Below are 13,987 nucleotides of genomic sequence, written 5' to 3' on the forward strand. Positions count from 1 at the left end.
ATATAAACGTTGTGTTCAGTAACTCATATAACCTTAAAAAGATGCTCATAAAAATCCCGTGTAAGGACTGCGATAAATTTTACATAGGCCAAACAGGAAAATCGTTGGAAACAAGAATACAACAACACAAATATAGTGTAAAAACGGCACAGGAATCCAATGCACTGTTCGTTCATTTAAGAGACAACAACCATTGTATAGATTGGTCTAATGCGTCCTCCATAGTAGCTTGTAAATCCTATATAAATAGAAATATCATAGAATCAGCACTGATCAAAAAAACAGAAAGTTCTAACATCAACCAAAGTAGCGGCATATACAAGTTAGATTGCTTAATGATTGAAAATATCTTTAAAACGTTCCGAATGTAATAAAAACGGTTATTCAATGACACACACACACACACACACACACACATATGCACCTCACATTCTATTACACATACAGACCTACAAACTGACACACCTGGGATCAACACCTGACCTCACTTGACCTCAGGCTTTTCGTTTTCTGACCTATATAATCCCTTGATTAGGCTACGCCCAAACTTATCCCACTGTCATCTGCACAAGGGAATCATTTCATCATTTCACTGTTCCGTGGTTTTTATTCATTATTTATTTAATAATTTTATTTGTATTTGTTTGTTTTATATGTTTATATGTATGTTTTAGAATCCCACATTGATCACTAAGTTACTGTATACACAAAAGCTATGTTAAAATGATATTTGATTTACTAAAATTGTGGTATGTTCCATGTGAAAAACACATACACACACACACATAATACGCACAAAGGACACACCTTGGATCACCATCTGACCTCACTTGTCCCTAAAAGATTTCTGACGCCCATATTTCTGAAATGTCAGATGACGACTGATATCCTGCCTATATATATTTACCAATTTAATATTTTACTTTCTTATTCTTATGATTATTTTTGCTATTATTCTACTACTGACTTGTCTGCTGTGAAATGCAATGTACTAAAACTTTAAAAATTGCCAATGATTTTTGTACCATTAAATAAAAATAGGAAACTAAAGATTAGGCGGAGTTGCCATATATGAACCAGACCAATGTTGTGTTTTTCTGTATATAAGCCCTTATACTCTTTCACTCTGTATCTTTCTGAGATGTAATACACGAGTGCTCAGGATTCTCGTGTTTCCTTTATATATATTTTTAATATATATATATACAAATGTAATTCCAATATATCTATATATAGATATATATATATATATATATATATATATATATATATATATATATATATATATATATATATATATATATATATATATATATATACTATACACTATATATATATATATCATCTATCTATATCTATATCTATATCATCTATATATATATATCTATCTATCTATATATATATATATATATATATATATATACTATACTTCGATCATCGGTCCGATCGTCTGCGATCTTCCGATCTGATCGGAATGCACTTGACGATCGGAATGCAAAGATTGGATCATCGTTGCCAATGGTAATCGGACTGTGGAGATCGGAACTTCAAACTGACTTACGATCACCGATCACAGAAAAAGAAAGTGGTCAACGTTGTTATGACAACAAGTGATTGCATAATTCTTACAATTACTTTTATGCATGTTGCTAAATAGTTACTTCAATAAGCGTCTTTAGTTATAAAATTAAGCGACAATTATTGATCGTTTATTTATTCCTTCCCTCGACACCCCCCCACCCACCCGTCGGGCTCCCCCCGCAACAAGAGGAGGAGGAGGAAGGAGGTCTCGCGAGACAGCGCAACATGCCGCCCAGACCAATGTCTATATAGTTATATTGACATTGGCCCAGACCACGGCACCAAACTACCGCCGCATACCCCTCCCATCCAAGAACTCATCAACCTCTTCTTGAATGTATCTATCATTATTGGCGCTCACCACATGATTTCTACGTCTATTCCACTCATCCACCACTGTTGGTAAACCAACTCTTGCCAATGTCTTTGTTGAGCATGAACTTATCCAACTTAAACCCATTGCTGCGTGTCCCTACCCGGTGTGGTGTCATCTGCCATCCATTTATCCTAAGACATCCATCCATTCTGCGCATGTGTGTGGGATCTGTTTACAAACAAAGGGTGGATGAATTGCGACACGGTACCATGTCTTTGTTGAATGCCTATCGCGATATGTTCACGCGAGTTTTTTTTTGTCTTTTTAAAAGTAAATGTTGACGTATGTTTTTGGATTTGAAAAATTGCTTGAAATATGAAAGTTTCTTCCTGCACCTTTGTATGTCAGCAAATGAGGAAAATGAGGTATGCGGTAAATGTAATAAATGAGATAACCTGCACCTGCTTATGTATGTTTGGTAAATGTGATAAATGAGATAACCTACACCCTTGTATGTCGGTAAATGTGATAAATGAGGTAACCTACCCCTTGTATGTCAGTAATGTGATAAATGAGATAACTTACACCCTTTGTATGTCGGTAAATGTGATAAATGAGATAACCTACACCCTTGTATGTCGGTAAATGTGATAAATGAAATAACCTACACCTTGTATGTTGGTAAATGTGATTTAAATGAGATAACTTGCACCCCTTTCTATGTCGGTAAATGTGATAAATGAGATAACCTACACCCCTTGTATGTCTCAGTAAATGTAATTATTGAGATACCCTACACCCCTTCTGAGTGTCGGTAAATGTTAAATGAGATTCTCTACACCTTGAATGTCGGTAAATATAATGAGTGCCTACACCCCATGTTTGAATGTGATAAATGATGTACCCTACACCTTTTCTGTCGGTAAATGTGATAAATGAAGCACCCCTTTGTATGTTGGTAAATGGCGTGGGGATACAGATCGACATTGTCCATGGCGTGATGAATGCTGGCCCCACGCTAATCACTCAGCCACCGCCTACCTTGTATGTCAGTAAATGTGAAAATGAGGTACCCAATGTGATAAATGAGGTAACCTGAAACATTGTATGTCAGTAAATGTGATAAATGAGATAACCTACACCCCTTATGTCGGTAAATGTGATAAATGAGATAACCTACACCCTTGTATGTGTATAAATGAGATAACCTACACTCTCTTCTGATTGATGGTCATGTTTCTCAGATTCTCTCCATTTAATGGTAGGCTATCTGAATTATGGGTTCCATGTTATTTTTGAATTTGGCCTTTTTCCCATAAAAGCTGCCATGCTGTCTTGCCGCCATCTTGCCTGGACAAACTACGATATCAACACTGTTTGTAAACATCGGGTTCCACGCATGCGCAGATCAGGATGGGATGTCTTAGGATACGTGGATGGCAGATGACACAACACCGGCTCACTTCTAATCAGAACCTTATTCCTTATGTTCTTGTAACTAACTTATTTATGGACCAACATCTTTTATTCAGAAAGCTATTTCATCAGGAAGGATAGGAGATTAATGATCACTATCGCTCGTCTTTTATAGAATAGTAAAAAATATTTCCTAGATATCGATGATAAAATATTAAAAAGTTGAAAAATGTTTCTCAAAATTCTGAATCAACTTCAAACAAAAGTTAAAATAACGAACATAATTCCTTTTTCAAACTTTCAGAAATTGAATAAAAAGAGTAGACTTAAATAAATGATTAAAATAAGAAGTTAAGATAACATTTTTTCTTTACCATGTCCTACATATATACCAAAAGAAAGAGGAAAAACAAAGATATTTATGAGCAAATAATAAAGTTATTACTTTTTTGAAATTATTACTTAAAGAACGCCTAAAATAGGTGTTTCTTGTAATTCTTATTTAAAAAAATAAGTAATTATTTTAAATTTTATTGATCGGATGATCGGAATGGTGATCGGAACAGAAGTACTTGAAAAATGTTCGGATGATCAAAATCGGATCAGTTGCCCAAACTGATCTATATATATATATATATATATATATATATATATATATATATATATATATATATATATATATATATATATATATATATATATATATATATATATATATATATTTATATATATATATATATATATATATATATATATATATATATATATATATATATATATATACGCTCTTATATCATGCTTTCACCAGTGGTCACCACAACTTTAAATATACAGGCTTAAACTCTAATGGCTCTGTGTTTCTGGCAGCTGAAGATCAGCAACAAGGAGATGACGGCACTGGACCAGAGGCTTGGGGCACTCCGGGAGGCTCTGCAGGACAAGGCCAAGGAAACAAAGAGTGGCCAGGCTGTGGGACCGAGGCACAGAGAGCCAAGACTGAGGGTTTATCAAGACTGACACCAACGTGGTCAAAGTGTTAGAGGTAAGAGTCTTACATGATGAAACATTGTGGAAGCCTTGCCAGAGTATACGGTCCCACAACATGTCCTGTAGCTTCTGAATGAGTGCCTTCAAGCTCTGGTGCTGGTGTTGCTGCTTCCCTTCCTTTGTTATGATACTCCATACTTACTGCTCAAGGTCTTAAACTCAAGCTCATCCCTGTGGCCTCCAACTCTCTAATTCAAGAGTTGCATCGTAGCTCATTCTTTCATTTCTTGACTGGTGAATAATTATCTAACTTCTTCTATATTTCCAAGCTCATCCCTGTGGCCTCCAGCTCTTTAATTCAAGAGTTGTAGTGTATCTAATTTGAACAACTTAATTTCTGGTATTCTACCACTTAAGTGCAGTTACTAAAAGACCTCTTGAACTATTAAATTTGATAGCCTCTTGGCATCTCCTAGTCGTCATCACAGTCCTTTCCTCCTTCCCATGAGTTAAACTTCTTCAGAATGGGAGTGCCAAAAGTCTTCCATTCTCCCCTGTGGTAAATTCTCTCCTCCCAGTCTTCATCACAGTCACCTTCTCTATAACGTCATGTTTTCCCATAGTGCTTACCTCCAGCCATGAAGAGTCAGGGTGCTCGAGAAGGCATCAATTTTCTTCCTTTTCTTCTTCTTCTTCTTCTTCTTCCTTCCTCTTACTTCATACTTCTTCTATCTGTTGTCACTTTCCAGGAACACCTTTGGCCAGGGTCTCTTTTCCGGGGACAAGCACGGAAGTTTTTTTTTTCATTTATTTCTTTTATTATATTTTTTCTGCTGTTTTCTTCATGTTTTCTCCTTCCTATTTTTGTTTTTCTTCTTTTTTCTTTTTTTTTCTTCATGTTTTCTTCTTCATTTTTCTTCTCATTCTACTTTTCCTTTCTACTTTTTCTTCTTACTATTTTTTGTGGTCTTTTTTTTGTTTCTTCTTCCTTTTGTTCTTCCTTCCTCCTTTTCTTCTTTTTCCAGGAACAACTTTGGCTACACTTGGAAAAGACTGTCACTCCCTACACTTGAACATCCCTAACGCTAAGTAACCCCTCAAGCCTCTCTCCTTCCCATCCCAGCAACCAGATGGCCCCAGTGGTCTCATTACTGTTGCAAAAAACTACTTGCACATTCACAGTAATTAAGGAGCCCCGAAATGACTCCTTCCCACCCCAGCAACCAGATATCTAAGTGGCAGTTAAAATAGTCCTGCCAAATTTGAGGCGGTAGACAGAGATGAAAATTATGATGTAATCTATCTTGATTTTAGTAAAGCATTTGACAAAGTTCCTCACCAACGACTGTTGCTTAAATTACAGGCTCACGGAGTAGAGGGTAAAGTTTTGAACTGGGTCAAGGCGTGGCTTAGCAATAAGAAGCAAAGAGTGCAAATCAATAGCAAAAGATCTGACTGGGGATGTGTTACGAGTGGGGTCCCACAAGGTTCGGTATTAGGTCCACTTTTGTTTATTATTTATATCAATGACTTAGATACAGGAATTAGTAGTGATGTCAGTAAGTTTGCAGATGATACCAAGATCGGTAGAGTAATTGAGTTGGATCAGGACGCTAGTATTCTCCAGGATGAACTAAACAGATTGCATGACTGGGCGGATAAATGGCAGATGGAGTTCAATTTAGGGAAGTGCAGTATTCTGAGTGTAGGTAGGAACAACCCCTCTCATAACTATTGCTTAAATGACACTCTCATAAGCAGGTCTGGGTGCGAGAGGGATTTAGGGGTCTTAGTGAGCTCTGATCTCCGTCCAAGGGCACGATGCATTCAAGCTATAAATCGAGCAAATAGGGTACTGTGATACATTTCAAGAGCGTAAGCAACAGAAGCGCCGAAGTCTTCCTCAAACTATATTTGGCATTAGTTAGACCTCATCTTGACTATGCGGTTCAGTTCTGGTCACCTTACTATAGAATGGATATCAAAATGTTAGACTCAGTGCAGAGGAGGATGACTAAGATGATTCAGGGGTTGAGAAACTTGCCATACGAGGAAAGACTCAAACAGTTAAACTTGCATTCTCTAGAAAGGCGAAGGGTGCGTGGAGACATGATCGAGGTTTATAAATGGATGAAGGGCTTTAATAAGGGTGATATTCATAAGGTTTTGTTGGTAAGAGAACCGGGTAGGACACGAAGTAATGGGTTTAAACTGGATAAATTCAGATTCAACAGGGACATCGGCAAAAATTGGTTTACTAACAGAGTTGTGAATGAGTGGAATAGACTTAGCAGTCATGTGGTGAGTGCCAATACAATTGTCACATTCAAAAATAGATTAGATAAATTCATGGACAGCGATATTAGGTGGGGTTAGATACACGGTTCTTAGGTTCAAAGGAGCTGCCTTGTATGGGCCTACCGGCCTCTTGCAGACTCCATCGTGCTTATGTTCTTATGTAACTTGTGATCAGGCCGTGGTGAATTACACACACACACACACACACACACACACACACACACACACACACACTTTAAGGCACTCTGAATAAGGGGCCCCAAAACCCCTTCCAGGCTGCCGGCACTTCCCTTGAGGCTCTGGAACAGGCACTGCAGGCGGTGGCTGAACAGATAGCAAGACGGCCCCGCGTTCAGGACGACGCGAGTTCAATCCCCGACCGGTGCCACCAAGCTGGAATTTTTCCGCCGCCGCCGAGTGGCTTAAAACTACCCATATGCTGTCCAGAAGACCACCTATCAACCCGGACTCTAGATTCTCGGATTAAAGATGAGCTCCGGGAGGGCAGCATGAGGCAATGCAAGATGGCGCCACTATAAACACTCGCCTGCGCCAGAACAAGCTGGGCCGACCATCAGGTCAGGACCTTAATACATCCATGATCAGGACCAACCTGGAAGAAGCCTTGGACCGACCATCAGGATCCACCGGGAAGAAGCCTACCGGCGCAATAGGCCAACACACACACACACACAAAAAAAAAAAAAAAAAAAAAAAGGGACCTAAGATGACCTCCACAAACACGTGACATGACCCACACAAACCTGACAGGACTAGTTTTTTTTTTATATATTTGATACATATATTTTACCTGAAATGACAAACACCAATAATATTCTTAATAATATATATAAATGATATGCCAAAGGGTATAAAAAGTTATATGAGCCGTTTTGCAGATGATGCAAAATTAATAAGGAAAGTGAAGATGGAGGAACACTGTGAAGAACTGCAAAAAGACCTGGACAGAGTGTACAGAAGGAGCCGGTTATGGGAGATGGAATTTAATGCAAACAAATGCCATGTTATGGATATGGGGAAAAGTATAAAAAGACCAAGGAAAACATACAGGATGGGAGAAGAAAACTTGAAGTTAGTACATGAAGAAAAAAGATTTGGGAGTAACGATGCAAGACCTACTCCCCAGAAAAGCACATAACCAAGTTATTTGGAGAAACCTACAGGATGATGCAATATAATATAAGGGTTTGATTATAGACTTTTTAGCGAAGAGAGAAATGAAAACAGTAATCAGGAACAATAAATCAGGCTGGACGGAAGTGACTAGTGGAGTCCCCCAAGGATCAGTGCTGGCTCCGATTAGTTTTGCAATATATATAATTGACATGACAGAAGGGGTGGCAAGCTATATGAATATGTTTGCTGATGATGCTAAAATAATGAGGAGGGTGGCTAATGAAGAAGACTGTGTAGCCCTGAGCCAAGTTCTCGATAGAATAAGCGAATGGTCACGCAAATGGGAAATGACATTCAATACAGAGAATTGTAGCGTGATGGAGTTTGGTAAGAGCAGTAGACGGAGTAATGAAAGAATCATGAAAAAAACAGGAAAAAGATCTAGGAGTGACAATAACAGAAAAGTTATCCATTGGAAAGAATATAAATCGGATAACTGGGGAAACATACAATCTTCTTAGAAACATGAAAGCAGCATTTACACATCTAGACGAAGAAATTGTGAAGAAACTAATAGCATCGATGATACGTTCAAGACTGGAATATGCAGCTTTAGTGTGGTCACCTAGATTGAAGAAATAATTAGAAAGTTGGAAAGAATACAGAGAGCAGCGACCAAACTACCGGAAGCTCTGAGAGATACTTATGAAGAAAGACTGGAGAAATTGAGACTAACAACACTGGAGAGAAGGAGAGGGACCTAATATAGGATACAAGAGGATTGGAGAAATTGGACGGAAGACCTAGTGGTACGTGACATGAGTGTGAAAGAGGTAAGAAATTGAAGAAGAGCGACTGTAGGAGAGACATCAAGAAATACAGTTTTCCATACAGAAGCATAACAACATGGAACGGACTTGACGAGGAGACTGTGTGCAAAATGATTCATGAATTTAAAGCCAAACTGAATAATAAGCGCTTTGGAGACGGGACAGCACGAGCCTAGTACGGCTCTTTCCTGTATTTCACAACTAGGTAAACTAGGTAAATAATACTAATACTAATTTACAAATTGTGGAATAAAACGGAAGAAGTAGATAACGAGTTGCTTTCCATATACGTACAGGGCCTTGTCCGCCCTCGTAGAGTATGCATCTCACGTGTGGGGGCTTCACTCGCAGCTCTTCTGGACAGGGTGGAGTTTTAGGCTCTTCGTCTCATCAGCTCTCCTCTTACTTACAGCCTTCTACCTCTTAAATTCCGCCGCCATTTTGCTTTTCTTTCTATCTTCTATCGATATTTTCATGCTGACTGCTCTTTTGAACTTGCTAACTGCATGCCTCCACCCCTCCTGCGGCCCCGCTGCACACGACTTTCTACTCATGTTCATCCCTATACTGTCCAAACCCTTTATGCAAGAGTTAACCAGCATCTCCATTCTTTCATCCCCCTTCACTGGTAAACTCTGGAACAGTCTTCCTTTGTCTGTATTTCCTCCTGCCTATGACTTGACCTCTTTTAAGAAGAGTGTATCAAGACACTTCTCCACTTGAAATTGACCTCGCTTTTGGCTACTCTTTACTTTTTACTTTTGTGGGAGCGGCGAGTAGCGGGCTTATTTAATCTTTTTGTTACCCTTGAGCCGTATCCTTAGATGTAAAGAGAGAGCGAGAGAGAATTACACAGAAAATCAGGCCACACAGACCCCATGGTTCAGACTAGGTGGTCTGAACTTAAACCTAAGTGATTCTCCGTTATTTAGATGGCTCCAAAACGTTGCTTTTCTACTCTAGTTAATATTAAGTTCAAGGAAGTGACGGTCGAGCTTGTTTTTAAAGGAGTCAATCGTGTTACACTGGACCACTGATGGTGGGAGCTTATTCCATTCTCGCACTACAACGTTGCTGAAGAAAAATTTGGTGCAATCTGAATTTACTTGTCTACATTTGAGTTTTATGCCATTGTTCCTCGTGCGCAAAGTGTCATCGATCATAAACAATTTTGTTCTGTCTACATTCGTGAAACCATTAAGTATTTTAAAACATTCGATCAGTTTTCCTTGGAGGCGACGTTTCTCAAGAGAACATGTTAGGGTAGAAAGCCTTTCTTCGTAGGATTTGTTGGGCAAGGAAGGGATCATTTTGTTGCCCGACGCTGAACACCTTCTAATTTAGCAATGTCCTTTGCATGGTGGGGAGACCAAACTGTACCGCATATTCCGTTAGTTTTAGGTCAGAGTTCACTAACACTCCCAAATCCCTTTCACACTCTGATCTGCCTATCGCTGTGGAGTCTAAACTATACCCGTGTAATGGGTTGCGTGTTCCTACATTAAGTACGCTACACTTGGTGATGTTAAAATTCATCTGCCATTTCTCTGACCAAGCTGACAGTTTGTTGAGATCCTCCTGCAGTGCTTTAGCATCCTCCCCTGTCCTAATAGTGCGTCCTTTTTTTTTTACAACAAAGGAGGCAGCTCAAGAACACAAAAAAAAGAATAATAAAAAAGCCCGCTACTCGCTGCTCCTAAAAAGAAACAAAAGAGGTGGCCGAAAGGAAGATCAAATACGGGAGGAGAGGTGTCCTGATACCCTCCTCTTGAAAGAGTTCAAGTCGTAGGCAGGAGAAATACAGATGAAGGAAAGATTGTTCAGGATTTACCAGCGAGGATGAAAGAGTGAATATGCTGGTTGCTTTCTTACATAAGGGTTTGGACAGTATAAGGATGAGCATGGTAGAAGAAGTCGAGTGCATGATTGTGCATGGGAGGCATGCAGTTAGCAAGTTCAGAAGAACGGTCAGCGTGGAAATATCGATAGAAGATAGAAAGAGAGGCAACATTGCGGCGAAATTTAAGTGAAGACTATCGGTATGAGGAGGGAGAGCTGATAAGGACGAAGAGCCTTAGCCTCCACTCTGTCAGAAGAATAATGTGAGTGGAACCCCCCCACATGAGATGCATACTCCATACGAGGGCGGACAAGGCCCTGTATATGGTTTAGCAACATGCGGGGAGAAAAGACGACGGAGACGGTACAGAACGCCCAACCTCGAGGCTGATTTAGTAAGAATGAGATATAAGTTTTCAGTTGATTTTGGGTTAATTTGGTGTGTCGCAAATTTACCTATGTCACTAGTTGTCCACGTGTCTATGTTATTGATGTAGATAATGAATAAGTGGGCCTAAACAGAACCCTGGTGATATTACCCATTCGGATTTTTTTACTGTTAATGATAACCCTCTGTTTCCTGTCGTGAAATCCACGCCCTAATCAATCATAAACCTCCTTTTCATATTCCATGAGCCCTGACTTTATTTAACAGTCTCTGGTGTGATAATTTATCGAAGGCCTTACTAATTTCGTCGATAAACTACATCGTAACTCATTATTGTCCAACACTCGTATACTCTATTGTAACATAAAGCATAAGCTTATGGAACACAGGGGAGACTTTCAAGGGCTGAGTTTTTACAGGGCAGCTCCAGAATCCCCCCACTACTCACGATGGGTGAAGTGCATAGCTGGGCGTTATCGCGATAAGTTATTGCGATACTTTATCGCTGATAACAAAATCGGATTATCGACCATCCCGCTACTTATTTAAATATATATCGGTGTCTTCGTTACTTTTGTAACCAAACTAGCGATAATCGCTACTTTTTTTCCGCCTCTCAGAAAAAACGTTGTCTCCCTACTGCTGCGCATGCATTGGCCCGGTGTTGTATGAAAAAATTTCGGTGATGAGATTTCATGGCAAGATCATGAAAATTAAAGCTTGCTAGAGTTATTTTTTATGCTACTCAAAAATCAATATATCATGAGAAAAATCATTTAACTTTACCCCCAAAATGATTATTCACTGCCTCAAGTTGATATTCCATATTCGTTTGTGAGCATGCCGCTGATACTGAAGGCACCCGGTGTTGTGTTATTTGGTGTCCCATCGTCATAAGCTAGCGCTTTTGTTTTACAAACACTGAGTCTCTCGTGAACTGCGTACTCAGACCATTAAGTGTAGACCTGTTCAGTCTCCACAATGCTTTTTAACACATTAGAGTTGCTGGAAGCTGAATCCGACATACGGTACCACCATCCTGCTGTTTCCTAGAACGATGTACACTCATGTACATATATAAATACAACTCGTACAGAGTGTCGTTCTGAAAACAGCGAGGATAATGGCAATGAGTGTACTGTATGTCTGATTCAGCCTTCCAGCAACTCTTGATACGATTTAAAAAGCTTTGTGAGACTGTACAACCTCTACGCTTACAGTCCTGAAGCACGTACTTTCGTCCCCTGAGAGACCAATGTTCTCAGGTATTTTGACAGTGCAGGGACGCCAAATAACACAATTTCTTCTCAATCCAGTATTTTAATACCGTGCAAATCCCATATTTGCAGTGTCAACGTATAATGGTTTTAAGAGTTTTATTAAGTTTCCTAAAATACAGATAATGAAAATTTGAATTCATCAGTGTTGTTCTATCTGAAATATCAATATAGTATAAGTTTTTCGCCTATCGAGGACTTATCGCTAGCTAGTATCGGAATTATTGGATTTATATCGAATTCTATCGGTTGTCAGGTTATCGCCTATATTTGTGTCTCTAGTTAACGAATATTGGTTATCGCCGTTAAGGTTTTTCATTATCAGTTATCGGTTATCGGGAATAAGGTTTTCTGTTATCGTGCCCAGCTATGGTGAGGTGTAGTTTTCAGGGTTGGTACGGAAGCCAGATCCTCGTTTTACCTTCATTATGAGCGGCGTACGCTCCCAGGGCCCGATGCTTATAAGAATATGTCTCGCTTATGTGAGGTATACATCAAAGAAAATGAGACGGACACCGGGACATAAGGAAGCATAACCAAAGGAGACCGATGGGCGGGTGGTGGTGTGTATGTCTGTTGCAACAGATGGCGCAGGAGCAGCGTTGTTTTACATCAGGCGCTCTCCCTCAAGACCCACCCGAACCCCAGTACCCATCAGCAGTGTTGCTTACATGGGATCAAGCAGCAAATGTTGCTACTTTTTTCTTCAGTCCAGTTATTTCCATTTAAATAAAAAAATAAAGGTAGATAAATAATAAATGAACAGTAGGAACTATATATATATTTACTAGGTAGATATAGCCTGACTGCATGTCGCCATGAGTAATGATATTATTGTTATATTATTATACCGCAATTATATTACTTTCTCTGCATTTGTGGGAGGCTACAGTGGTTAGATGTGTAATTTATGTGTTTAACCTTTCTGTATACATACTGGAATGAACCAAGGAAGGTTGCTTAGCCCTACTGCCCGTTCTTTTCAGAAACTATGTGATCATGTTTTCTTCCAAACTCATTGTTTGCTTAGCACACGCTGACTTCCATCAGTAATGATGATATATATACATTGAGTCATTGGTTTGTTGGGGAAAGAGTGATTGAATTATAATTATCTTGGTCTAACATACTGTTTTATTATATCGCTATTCGCAGCAATATCTTTCTCTGCTTAACCGATTGCACCTTTGCCTCGTTCAAAAATCACTTAACACCGCCGCGAGCCGCCACCGGTTTACCAGCTGGGTACTCAAATCCTTATGTCCCTTTGTGGTGATAAAGAGGACACAGCCTGGTAATGAAGCTACATTTATTATTACGGAAGGATGCCAGCCGGGGGTAAGTGATATATAAATAATGATAATGTGGAAATTCTAATCACTTTCCCGCATGACAGCTGTTCTGAACTTCTGCCCTAACTGCATGCCTCCCCTCCTCCCGCGGCAAGAAGGGCGGAGAATGGCCTTTCACACGGCCAGCTCCAGATTCCTCCCCATTACCACCTGTCATGCCTTGTCCATGTAGCTATCCAGTCTACTCTTAAAACAAGCTATATCGTCCCTGCACTCACCTTTATGTGATTACTGAATCTATTCCATTCCCACCCCTATTACTAAACCAATGCCTGCCCATTTCCTCTAAATCTATACTTTTCCTAATTTAGAATAGTCAGATTACTGCATGTTCTATCTTGCCAAACATCACTTATACGACAAGTTAACCAGCATCTCCTCTTTCATCCCTTACACTGATAAACTGGAACAGCCCTCCATTGTCTGCATTTCCTCCTGCCTATAATTTGACCTTCAAGAAGAGTGTATCAAGACTCTACTTTTGTCTGTTTGGGAGTGGTGAGTGAGTGGGGCTTTTTTTTTTTTTCTAGTACGCTTTGTTGCCTTGAGCTGTCTCCTTTGTTTTA

Source organism: Eriocheir sinensis, chromosome 26 (genome assembly GCF_024679095.1).
Source record: "Eriocheir sinensis breed Jianghai 21 chromosome 26, ASM2467909v1, whole genome shotgun sequence".
In the NCBI taxonomy this organism is placed as follows: Eukaryota; Metazoa; Arthropoda; class Malacostraca; order Decapoda; family Varunidae; genus Eriocheir; species Eriocheir sinensis.